Source organism: Mustela erminea, chromosome 18, assembly GCF_009829155.1.
Source record: "Mustela erminea isolate mMusErm1 chromosome 18, mMusErm1.Pri, whole genome shotgun sequence".
NCBI classification, from domain to species: Eukaryota; Metazoa; Chordata; class Mammalia; order Carnivora; family Mustelidae; genus Mustela; species Mustela erminea.
In genome coordinates, this window is record NC_045631.1 from 58932432 (window position 1) to 58944633 (window position 12202).

Sequence of the window (12202 nt, forward strand, 5' to 3'; positions counted from 1 at the left end):
CTCTACCAGAACCTTCCTGCCTGTTATCTCAGCAGGCTCCTCCCCACACCTGAGAGCCACGTCTCCAACTCCCAGACGAGGAGAGAGGCAGGGCTCAGGTCCCACAGCTCACAGAGGCACGGCGTCTCTCACCCACACTCCAGGCACTTTCTGTGGACCAGTACTGCCCAGGTCACGTGCTCCAGAACTCCGGGCTCCTGGGATGTTCTAGAGATGGCCCCCAGACATTCTGTAGGAAACAGACGTGTTTAACTGTGTAGAGCCTGCCGTCTCCCACACTCCTCGGACCCAGAACTCTTTTTCTGCCCAAGGCCTACCAGAAGCAGTGTCTTCAGGAACCACAAACAGATACCATGGGGGGCGGCTTGTCCCCTCAAAGGAACTGTTGGCCGTGGCTGGCAATGGGTCCCCCTAGGCAATGCTGAGGGCCTCTTGCTGAGTGACGAAAGGACCCCAGGGTCCCCATGGGGGGCTGGGGCTGTACCTTGCCGAGGGCCAGGAGGACAGAGGGAGAGACCAAGGCAGTGAAGGAAAGGCTTTGGAGGAGGTGGGGTCCTGGACAGTGCCTGGGATGCAGCTCTGTTCTCGGCTGTGGGGGACCCCAGGACTCAGCGTGGCTCAGATCAGCCGCGAATGCAGATGAAAACAAGAAAGAGGAGGTCATGCATCCCCAGAGCAGTGACCACGGCAGGCTGGGGCGGGCTTGGAAGGAGAGAAAGACACTGTCCTTTACTAACGAGCAGGAAAAATGGATGTATCTTCTCCTAGTGTAGCTCGAATCAGGAAAAAAGAAACCCAAAACCAGAACCCAAAAAACCTGAACAAACAGGAAGCTAGAGTCGGGGCCAATGGATGGTTGAGTGGGGAAGGCTGTGGCCAGCTGGGAGCTCTGTCTGCCGCCAGGAGTCATGGGGGGACCACAGCCGAGCAGGCCGCAGGCCGGGGCAGAAGGCAGAGGACCTGTCTGCGGGGGGGTGGGTGGGTGGGGAGGGTTGGGGGGCGTGGAAGGGTGCCTCCTGGGCACCTGATTCTCAACTTGCAATTACATCACAGGTAGCCAGGCTTGGGTTTCGTTTTCTTCTTCTTCTTTTTATTCTTCTTTTTTTTTTTTAATAGACACTCAAATGGATGAACCTGGGGCCCGAGATCACACGGCAAATCAGCAGGTCAGGGTCAGGAGGGAAGTAGAGCGGGGCTGAGCATTCTGAATTCCAAATATAGCAGAACCGCAGCCAGGCAGCGGGGTCCAGCAGGCCTGAGCCCCGATCCTGGGTCCAGCAGGCCTGAGCCCCGATCCTGAGTCGTGGGAGTCCCTTACTGTTCCGGGCTTCTGCTTCCTTGTGGGAAGACAGGAATCGCAAGCGGGGCCCGGCTGGGCCGGGGTCGACGCGGGTGAGTGGAAAGCACATGCCGTGTCCCCCCCGGGCCCCATCCCTCGAGCTGCGCCGCCGGAATCCCACCGCCCAGATGCCCAGGGGCTTTGGGGAACCAGCTCAGCCTCCCCTGCCTGACCTCCGAGGAAGCAGAGAACCGTGGGGAAAAGCCAGAAGAGAAGGAACAGCCAAGAAATGGGGGCGCCTGGGAGCCGAGCACGTGGGGCGCGGGCGCTTGCCGGGGCCCGAGTTTGTGGAAGAGAGGGAGGCTCAACGCTGGTCTTTTCACTTCATGAGGCTTTTCAGACACTGTCTGGGTCGAGGGAAATTAAATATTGCAGCTTTTAACCCGAGCCACACAGAAAACACAACCTCGCGGTAAATAAAGACAGATTTGCTGCTGTGACGCTTTCCCTGAACAAAACCCCCTGTGCACCTCATTTGCAACTGTTTCCCGATGGGGTGACGCAGGCCCTGCAACCCGTATCATCGTCCCCGCGAAGGCGCAGAGGCCGGGGGCCGGCAGGGCCGGGCGGGGGAGGGCTGTGCTGTCTGGGACGGTGGGGAGGGGTCGGGATGGGGCTCATTATGACAGAGATTACACTGAGAAATCAATTTTTAATTGAATGTATTCTTTGAACAGGCCCTGTTGCCCATGGCTGAACACTAATGGAATTTCCACTCCGAGCTGCCCCTTCTCTGCGGATGCCCCCCACCCTGCTGACCGCAGCAGCACTGACCAGGTCGGGGGATCGCCCCCCACTGGGGCAGCGCCCTTAGTGCACTGGGCTTCTGAGGGCGACAGGGCCACGTGTGGGTGGGGCGGGGGGCTGGTGGAGAGGCTGCCCGCTCCGTGCAGACTGGCCCGTGGCAGGTGTGGGGGTGCCTGGGGCTCTAAGTGGGGGAGGGGCAGGGCTCCCCTGGGGCCCCCCCAGAACCTTACCAAGGGGCCGGTCTGAGGATGGGGCGCAAGAGTGCTGGCCCCTCCCCTGCACCCCGCATCGGGCCCCTCCTGGCATCCCAAGGAGTACAGTCTGGGGGACAAGTGCATGAAGGAGACCAACCCCGGGCAGGACAGGGCAGTGAGGTACGGGCTGAGCCGCGGAGCCAAGGGGTCTACGAACCCGTACTTCTGCCCACTCTTCAGCCAGGGCACCGCCGAGCACCGGCCAGCGGAGGAGGACGGGTACTTCCATCTTTCCCTTTCAGGGGCGCTGGCTGGGTCTGTGGGCGACTTGGGCCCCTGACGGGTCACGGCCTGCATTGTGGACAGACCCACCTCTGTGAGGAGGGACCCGCACTGGGCCTGCTCACCGGGAGCTCATCCCTTCTCTGTACCCCGGGCCTCCATCCTGCAGACATGCCCAGGGGTCACCCCGCCTGCGGGCACAGCCTCGGGGCCACCCAGGACTCTGGCCTTGAACCGTGCTGTTCTGGGAGTTCCGACAATCAGGGCGCCGCTGCCTCTTTTCCTTCACTCCTGGGTGGTTCCCAGCCACGGCGGGGGGCGTCTCCTCCCGGGCACGTTACCTTCTGGACCTCACAGAGTGGCTCCCAGACAGACGGGGGGGGGGGGTGTCTCCGCTGCCAGAGCCAGGGTTCCCTCGCACCAGGGACACCTCCGTTCCAGCCCCCAGGGGACCCGCTCTGCCGATCAGCCGACTCAAAACTGACCCCGGGGCCCCCCAGGGAGGGCAATGCGGGCGGCCACCCTCTAGCCTGGAAGCCACAGGCAGCTCTGAAGGGCAGTGGCCCTCTGAGCCCCTCCAGCAGGAAGTGTGAAGCTGTGCAGACCCCTCCCCCCTTTCTTAGTCCACAAGGACCCTGACCCAGGGCTCCTGTGCCCAACCGAGGGGCAGACCGGCAAGGGGGTGCTCCTCAGGGCCTGTTCCTGCTCAACGGTCCCCCAGCCGGGACGGGTCCTGCGTGCGGCCCCCTCGTTGCCTCTGTCCTTCCACTCAAGGACAGTCCACGAGGGGAGTCTGGAGCCCAAGCACCCCAAGATCAGAGGCCTGGCTGGCCCATGGCGGGGGGTAGGACAGCAGGCTCCCTGCGGCTCCTTCTGCCACGACACCCCTGCAGAGAAGGGGGACTGAGTGACGGGGCCTGGCGTTGGCCGGGAGGAGCCGGGCCGGCTCCCTGCACAGGAACGGCCCCCTGGGGGAGGACGTGGGCTAAGCACGCCGGGGGGAGGCCCGCCCTTCCTCAGTGTCTCTGCCAGGCCAGGCCCCGGGGCCGGGTCCATCAAATGGGCAGAGGCGCCGCTGTGCCCCCCACCTCCGCCCTGTCACCAGGCCCCGAGGCAGAAGCCAGTGAGGCCGCGTGTGTTCTCAGCTGGCTCCTGCACGGGGTCAGGCGAGCTTGGACGAGCCCCGTGGGGTTCTCACAGAACATCGCTGGACACGGCCCCGAGCCCTCAGGTGCTGCCTTTCCCAGTGAAGCGCGGGAAACAGAGAGTGGAGGAAACCAGCTTGGAAACCCAGAGCGCGAGCTGGGGGCACGGATCCCCTCGGCCAGTCTCCCGGCGTGGGCGGGGTCGCACCCCGGAAGCTTCACGCGCCTCCCGGGGGTCCTGCCGGGACGGACGGGCCAGCAAGCAGGGGGGCTGGCCTGAACTCAACCTTTCAGAGCAGCTCCCAGCTGTGCCCCCGTGGACTGGAGATTCTCAAACGCGTCTGTACACTGCAAACACCCCGGAAGTTTTAAAAAATACCGCTGCCCACATCCCACCCCCGGAGGCTGTGAACACTGGCTGCAGCCGGGGCTAGAGGGGGCCTCGTGGGCACGGACTCCTCGGGGCTCTCCGAGCCAGCCCGCGGCCGCCCTGCCTCCTGCCGGCGGGGCCCAGCCACCCCTGTGGGGCAGAGCCGGGCCTCCTCGGGGCCTGAAGGGGCCTGTCTGCTCCGACCCTTCATGGGGTTGGGGGGCGGGGATGCTGTGCCCGCACCTTCGGGTTTCTGTTGGGCCAGGTCTGGTGGGGGGAAGCCTGTCTAGGCCCCCGAGCTGAGGCCTGCCCACCTCCCACCATGTCAGCTCAGGCCACTGCTGACCCGTGGCGCCGGGTCCTCCTCTGTGAGGGAGGGTGTCCTGTGCACGGCGGCAAGTTCACGGCACGCATAGGATGCCACCAGGACCCCTGAACTTGTGGCAATCTCAGCTCTCAGGGCATCGCCATGGGTGCCACGTGGGCCCAGTCGGCAGGCCTGTGAACGGTTTTCCCTGTTTCCCACTGCATGGGGACCCCGTGCTGACACAGAGCATTAAACCCAGTCTGGGGACCCTCAGTGACTCAGCCCTTGGCTCTGTGTGGACTTGAACCCGGGATCCAGGGCCTGGTCCCCAGTCTGCTCTTGGTCCAGGCTTGGCCCCTCTCGTCCCTTCCCCAAGTTGTTCTGGCCCAAACTTGAGCCCTAGAAGACACCATCAGTGGCTACCTGCCTCCAGGGATGGCCCTTCGGTCCCCGGGCATTTGCAGAGCAGACTGGCATGCCTCGGGCTCACCTGGCGGACAGCAGAGGGGTCTCCTGGCCCTGAGTCCCCTAGCACGTAATGGCCATCTCAAGCCCGCTCTCTGGCCGTGAGGAGTGGCCGTCCCAGGGGCAGGCCACAGCGCAGGCCGGGCTGCACATGGGGCCACCTCTCCCCGCCCTGGCTGGGGCTGGCTCACGGGTGACGGCATCTGGTGCCATGCTGGGGCCCCTCCGCGTGTGGGTGGGGCCGTGTGACTACAGCCGCCGTCCCCAGGTCCTGGTCCCTCCTGGTGAAGGTCTGCAGGCCCCTTGGGTCCTGGGGCCAGTCCTGGTCCCTGCCAGAGTCTGCGGGGACAGCCTGTTGAAAGCGCCCTCGTCGTGGCTGTGTTGGGAAGCAGGGTGGGCTCCTACGCTTCCGGCAAGGGGGCAGGCGGGCAGGGGCCCCAGCAGGGTGGGCAGCCCCTGCTCCCCGCCGTCGGGCACGCAGTCTGGCAGCAACACTGCCGTCCCCTCCAGTCGTTTTGGTTTTTTCCAGAGATTTACTTCTTTACCGGCGGGGCGGAGGGGAGCATGAATGTGTGCGCGCAGGGGAGAGGCAGAGCGCGACAGAGAACCGCAAGCAGACTCGGCACTGAGCGTGGGGCAGGACGCGGGGTCGATCTCGTGACGCTGAGAACACGACCTGAGCCGAGACCGAGTCGGACGCCTCACTGACTGTGCGCCCAGGCGCCCCCCGCCCCCGCCCTGCCCTCCAGTCGAAGCAGAAGCACCGTCAGCCCCGGCCCTGCCCTGCTGCTGGACACAGCCTGGCCAGGTCCTCGGCTTCAGATCTTGCAGAGGCAACGAGACAAAACAGAAAAGCAGCGCGGGAAGCCTCGTCCTCACCCCAGTCCCCGCTCCCCGCAGCGGGCTCCCGCCCTGTCCGCTGTGGACACCGGGGCCGGCGCCCGTCCAACCCGAACCGAGAACCTGGACTCCTCTCCACCCGCAGAGACGCGGAGGCCCATGTCCGCGGGAGCTGTGGTCACACACGGGGTGGCAGGGGTGGTGGCCACGGGTTTGGTGGAAACAAGGGGGGGCGCACTGGGATCTGGGGCCCCACGGGGCTGGGCGGTGCGTGGCCTGCCAGAGAAAGGAGGGCATCGGTTCCGGGCTGACTTCTGCAGACGCCGTCCGTGCATTCGAGACCCCGTGCAGACCCACGCTGGCCTGGGTAGCCCATTTTACAGAAGGGGAGGCTGAGGTACAGACGCTGAGTCACCGGTCACCCTTGGCTGCAATGTGAACTCCGGGCATGGGAAGTGGCTACGGGAGGCCGGCCCCCAACCGGGTGTCCCAGGGGCCGTGTATGCACCGTGCCCAGGGAGGGGGGAGGCTGGTGAGACTCCCCCGAAGGGCCAGCAGCCAGTCCCCTGCAGCCCTCCCCCACGTGGGTGCATGCAGGCTGGGGCCCCTAGGCCAGGCCCCCGGGGACAAGGCAGGGCTCGTCCTGAGCTCTGACGAGCGCGTTCGATCTAGACCCTCTTCTCGTGCTAATGATCGTCAGCGGCAAGGCAGAGGCCGCGAAGGGGAAGAAAATTACTTCCTGAAAAAGGAATCGACTGATCCCCATCATTTCTCAAGGAATCACTGACCTGTGAATATTTCATTACCCAAAATGCCGCGCCGTCCATACAAAGCAGCCGCCGCTGCGGCAGGGCCTGGGAGCTCGGCCGGGCCTGGGGCGGACGCGGCAGCTGGGTGCCGGGCTGGCGTGCGCCTGCGGTCTGGAGGTGGCAGGGAGAGTCCCTGTGCTCCTCGCGCCTCCGGGCCGGGACCCGCCTCCTCTCCCTCGCCCACCTGGGACGCCAGGGCACAGCGGGGGCATGGGGAGGGATGGGGGCCGAGGGCTGACGATGGCCTTGTTCTCAGCCTGGTGGCCGCCCACACTCCTCGCCCCGTGGGCCTGGAGCTCCCGGCGGGCCTCTCCCGGACTTCCCCGATCTGGAGTAGGTTCCCCGCAGCCGCCTCACTCGGAAATCCGTCCCAGGTCTCGGGCTGGTCTGGGTCTAGAAGTTTCTAGAAGCTGATGCCGCCTTGTGCTCAGTGGCTGTGGCCTGGGGGAGGGGAGCGGCGCTAACGCTGCAGACGGGTAGACCCCACAGCCCAACCTGCTCACCTCAACACCGAGGGTGGGGCCCCGGGAGGGGTAAGAAGCACGTGCCCCACAGTCAGGCTGTGGCTTCAGTCCTGCCTCTGCCCCTCCGCTGACTGCTGGGCACCCACTACAGGCTACCCAGCTTCCCTGGGCCGTCGCTGCCCGGGCTTTAGATAGGTCAACGCGGCTCGTCACCGCACCGGGGGGCTGAGAGGGAAGCAGTCACAGCACCGACGTGAGCCGCGGGTCAGCGGCTGGAAGCGGTTATTAATGGAAGCTTCTGTCCCAGGACCTCAGGCTCAGGATCTCAGACCGTCCCCGCAGGTGCCTCCAGCCCCTCCGCAGGCCCACACGGGCCGGGCCAGGGCACGGCTCCAGCCGAACTCTCTGGAGGGCAGGAAAGGCTGAGACCACCCCTGGGCATCGAATGGGCTCCCGTCTGTGTGCAAGACGCCGGCGGGTGGAGGGAATGGGCTGGGGTTTTCTCTAGGAATTTAAGGGCCTGGAGAACAATTCAAGGAGAAAACACTAGCAATAAAATCCCTGTGTTGGGCTGGGCTCTGAGGGGGCGTGAGGCCCAAACACTGAGCTGACGGCCACCCCCGATGCCAGCGCACTTATCACCTTCCAGGGTCCCGTGGCCCGCCGAGAGAGACCCCGGCCAGCTGCCAGGGAATGTGCCGGCTCCGTTATGACTGCCGGGGTTACTCTGGGGGTGGTGTTTCCAAATTAGCAAAGGCGGGGAAGGAGGTGGAGACATCCATCCGGGGATTAGTAGGGCATGGGAGGCAGCTCCACGGTCCCCCTTGGCACGGCCCAGCTGCAGGGAGCCGGCCTGCTGGGGGGGGCGGGGAGGGAGGGGTGGCGGCTGGGGGCTGGACTTCGAGTTGAGGGGGGCTCTCCCTGCACCTCGTCTCCCTGGCTCGGGGTGTCGACGGAGGTGCTGGTCTGGGGGCGGACGGGGGCCGGCTGGCACCGGGCTCGGGCTGCGGGAGCGGGGACTCGGGCGGGCGCAAGGAGCAGCTGAAGGCAGCGAGGCGTGCGGTGCACCGGGGAGTGTGACTTGGGGGCAACCATGGAAAATTCCTCCTCAGCACCACACACAGGCCTCCTCCCTGCCGGCCAGGACAGCGCCCGCGCTCTCTGGGGTGGCCGTGGGCTTCCTCCAGGCTTTGCCCACCCTGCGGACAGCCAGTGTGGGGGCTGCTGACAAGGGACCTGCAGCCCCCCAAGAGAGGCCCGTCCTGCAGGGTGAACGGTGTGGCACGGCCGCCGTCCGACACTGGGTGTCTCTGCGGGCCAGGGCCACGCGGGCAGAGACAGGCAGCTGGCTCCTTCCTCTGGCCCAGCAGACGTTACAAGCAGACTGTTCCTGCCCCTGTGAGGGACTCACGCTGAGTGCCAGGGGTAAGGAGGGGTTCAGGACGCACTGACTTGGGGACAAAGAAGGGTGCTCAGGAACCTGATGTCCCCTGGGAGAGGGATGGCCAGGACCAGCCCCTTAGGTCAGGATAAGAAAGTTGGACGTATGGGGGAAGCAGTGGGTGGCGTCTGGGCGTCTGGCCATAATTCGGAGCGACACAGCCACCCCCTGGGGATACTGAGGCGTGGGGTCTGCGGAGGCTCCTGGCTTTTGTGTCCAGGTGGGGCTCCGCGAGGGCAGGGTCCTGACTCTGGGCCAAGGGACAGCGCAGGGCTGCTGCGGTCTTGGACATTGGGGCATCAAGGACACAAGCAGGCAGGGCAGGGGTGGGGGCATGCGGCGGAGGCGGGGAGAAGCCCAGGAGGAGGGTCGCCAGAGAGAGGGGGCGGGGGGACAGACAGGAGCAGTGGGGCCACTGGTGCCGACCCCCTCGCTCCCTTCATGCCCATACCCCCAAGACCGGTTCCCGGGCCCAAACGGCAGCCCCTGGGTTGACTCAGGGACACTCCTGGGCTATGTCCCTGCTGCTCACAACGGGAGGCAGGGGACCCTCCTGACAAGCCCCACCCCACCCCGCGGCTGTGACGGCTCACCCTCCTCTGAGGCCCAGGGCCACCCCTGAATTTGGGACAGACAGCCCCCTCGTGGGGCAGAGCCAGGCTGAGGCAGCAGAGGCTGACCTCTTCTGTCCTCATGTCCCCACCAGTCTGCTGCCCGGTGGCGTCCTCAGCCACCCCCGTCTAGAGCGCGAGTGAAGCCAGAGAGGGGCGCTGGGGCTCCTGGGACGAACGGACTCACAGCCGTCCGAGCGGATGCTCCTGTCTGTGTGGACGTAGCTGCGGGGCCTTGGGCACATATCTGCCCTCTCTGGGCCTCAGTGTCCCCGTCTGCACCGTGGGGAGAATGAAGGCTTGCTCACTCCTCATGCCCCCTCCCCTACGCCCCCGCCTGGGGAGGCCTGTCCCTGCAAAGTGCCTGGTCTCTGCTGCCACACAGAGCGCTAGCTGGGAACCACCCCCCACCCCCCTCCGCGCTGCTCCCCTGCAGGGCCGCCTCAAGCCGCGCTTGTCCCTCTGCTCAGCTGGGCACCTGGCCTCTCAGAACAGTAAAGTCTTGATGGGAGCTGGGCATCGGTTGTGACGCACGTATCCAGTGTTACTCCCCCAACACAGACGGGGAGCTGGGGTGCAGGGGCCTGGTCTGGGAACAGCAGAGACAGCGCCTGCCCCCAGGCTGCCCGCTGCCCCGCCCCGGCAGGCTCGTGGGGACAGAGAGACAGACAAGATGCGCACTCCCGTGGGGCAGGCCATCAGGAAAGGCTGGGGGGTGGGCAGGGGTGGGACGTGGAGTCCTAGGAGCTGGGGCAGAGTCTTCCTGGGCGACAGCACAGGCCCTGGGAGGGGGAGGGGAAGGAGGAGGGGAGGAGCTTTCAGAGAGCCCCGCCAACTGGCTGCTCCCGCCTCCAGAGGGGTCAATACACAGAAAGGGGAAAACAGGAGAGGCAGGGAAGCCAGAGGACCCCCTTCCTACCCACAAGCCCCCAAACAGCTGGTGAGCTACAGCTAGTCTCAGCCGGGAGTCTGGGGATGTCCACAGGGACCCCAGACCCAGAGGGCTCTGTCCCTGCAGGGTCCCAGCCATGTCCAGGCCTCTGTGGGCTGCAGAGACACCCCCCCCCCCCCCCGCTCCACCACCCTGGAGCCAGGAGCTGTGAATATGGTTCAGCAGACAGAGACCCTGCCTCCAGGTAAAGTGAGGCCCGGCCCCAGCCGCTGTCTGCTCAAAGGAGCGGCGGTGACAGCTGCAGGGCCAAGGGGCCGGCCCCCACTATGGCGGAGAGGCCCGGGCAGGGCGCCCTCCAGCGGGGCCCGGGCCCACCCCCGGCTGGGGACGAGGGCGACCCTGCTGAGAGTCACAGCTGCACATGAGCCCCGGGGGTGGGGATGCCGTGAAGGGAGGCTACCCCCAGACAAGTCCTGGGGAGGTCGAGGCAGGGGGACGCCCAGGAAGGACATGGAGCCGGGCAGGCAGGGCAAGGCCCAGCGATGAGTGCCCGGGGAGAGGCGAGGGCAGGGAGGGCTCCAGGAAGGGGTGCGGACACCGCGTGTGAGAATGAAGGGAAGGGGGCAGAGCCCGTGGGCAGAGCAGGGCGCCAGGTGACCCTGGGGGCTCATCCTCCCGGACTCTGGGCAGAAGGACAGATCCGGTCTCCCGGGCTTGGCCGCCTTTGCCCCTTCCTCATGCTGCAGCCCAGAGCGCGCTTAGGGACGTTCTAGGCCCTTCTCGGGTGAGGCGGGGGTGGGGACTGTGGGTGTCCCGGGTCAGCTGGGCGGCCGCTGTGAGGCACACCACCCCCCCCCTCACTCCCCGCGGCGCAGGGAGGGGTATCTGCCGCCCAGAGGGTCTCTCCGCCTCCCTGCCCCCAGGCCGGCCCCCACCTCACCCTGGTGCCAGCCGCGCACCACTCTGCCCTGCAGCTCCTCCCGCACACAGAACGTGCCCCCTCCAGGTCCTGGAGCAGCCTGGGGGTGCCGCATCAGGCCCGGCGGGCGAGGGGCCGAAGCAGGACCACCAATCATCACCTCGTTTCCCAGCACTGAATTCCAGCCCAGACGGGCCCACGGCACGGTCCGGGAGGCCAAGGACACCAGGTCTTCTAGAATGGGCTGAAGGACCCTCATGCCTGATTGAAAGAACATCCAAATTCCCTCGGCGGGGAGACTTTGTCCACGAGAAGCCCGTTTCAGCGCCGGTGGGGGTTAGCTCTGCCGGGGCCTCGTGCCGGGAACGGTTGCTGAGCGGGGCTGGGGGCTTCGGGTGACGGCAGGGGCTCCCGCGGGCGGGGCCTCAGGAATCACCGCGGGCGCACGCTTCACGTTTAATGCGGGCCGAGGGGCAGGGGGCTCGGCCCACAACACACAGCATGTTTCCCACCCAGGGCGCTTTTGGCTCCCGCGGGACAGGAGAGAGGGACTGCGGTCCCCAGCCCAACCTCTGGCCTCCGCCTCCTCCCGCCCTCGGCCACACGCCTACGTGCCTCTGCCCACGTGGGCAGTGGCGGCTGTTGCGGTCCTGCCCTCTCCCCTCGGCGAGGACCCGCAGGCTGGGCCTGACCTTGGGCTGCCCGCCCCGGGCAGAACGACAGGCTTCGCGCTCTGATGACAGCTGCAGGGGCTGGCTACCCCGCGTCTGCCTCCCGCGCCCCCAGCCGCCGGGGGACGGAGTGAAAACGAGGCACACCACGCACACACAGGCCCACAAGGCCCTGCGGGTCGCAGCCCTGCCCCGCTCTCCACACCCCCTCCGCCACACCTGGCTGCCGCCGTTGTTTGGACACACCAAGCTCCCTCTGCCTCAGGGCCTCTGTATATGCCATTCCCTGTGCCTATAATGCTGTGCCCCTTAGTCTCTCCATGCCCAGCTCCTGCCAGTCCTTCAGCTTAAATACCACGCCTGAGATGTCCCCCATGCCCACCCTCCCCAAAGTCGGTGCCACTGCCAGCCTCTACCTCAGGACCCTGTTTTCGTAGCACGGAGCCCACTCTGCAAACACTTCCCTAGTTTCTGTGCCTCGTGTCTCTGTGCGCCAGGAGACCGCGAGCCCCCGAGGGCCGGGACCACGCGAATCTCTGCCGCGCCCTCGGTGCCGTCACGTGGCTGGACGCACAGGAGGTGCGCGGTGACATCAGTGATGGGACGGGCGGAGGGGGTGGTGGGCACAGCAAGCCCAGTGCCTGTACGAAAGGAGTGCAGCCCGGGTCAGGGGGCGTCCGGGGCAGAGGTGATGGGAAAGGGCATC

General features: G+C 66.2%; 1 protein-coding gene across 14 annotated transcripts in view; it reads right to left on the reverse strand.

The window, feature by feature from the left end:
* The window catches only part of RBFOX3 (RNA binding fox-1 homolog 3), a 397113-nt gene that overhangs the window by 39058 nt on the left and 345853 nt on the right, over positions 1 to 12202 (reverse strand). Inside the window, exons 1-2 of one of the 14 annotated variants that reach the window (XM_032320552.1) lie at positions 485 to 726; positions 50 to 229 (exon numbers count right to left, since the gene is read on the reverse strand). The exons of 12 other annotated variants lie outside the window; for them this stretch is intronic. The gene's annotated coding sequence lies outside the window, so the exon portion shown is untranslated. Of the gene's footprint in view, positions 1 to 49; positions 230 to 484; positions 727 to 12202 lie in introns of those variants that run through there. One more of the 14 variants, XM_032320549.1, reaches the window with a different exon arrangement.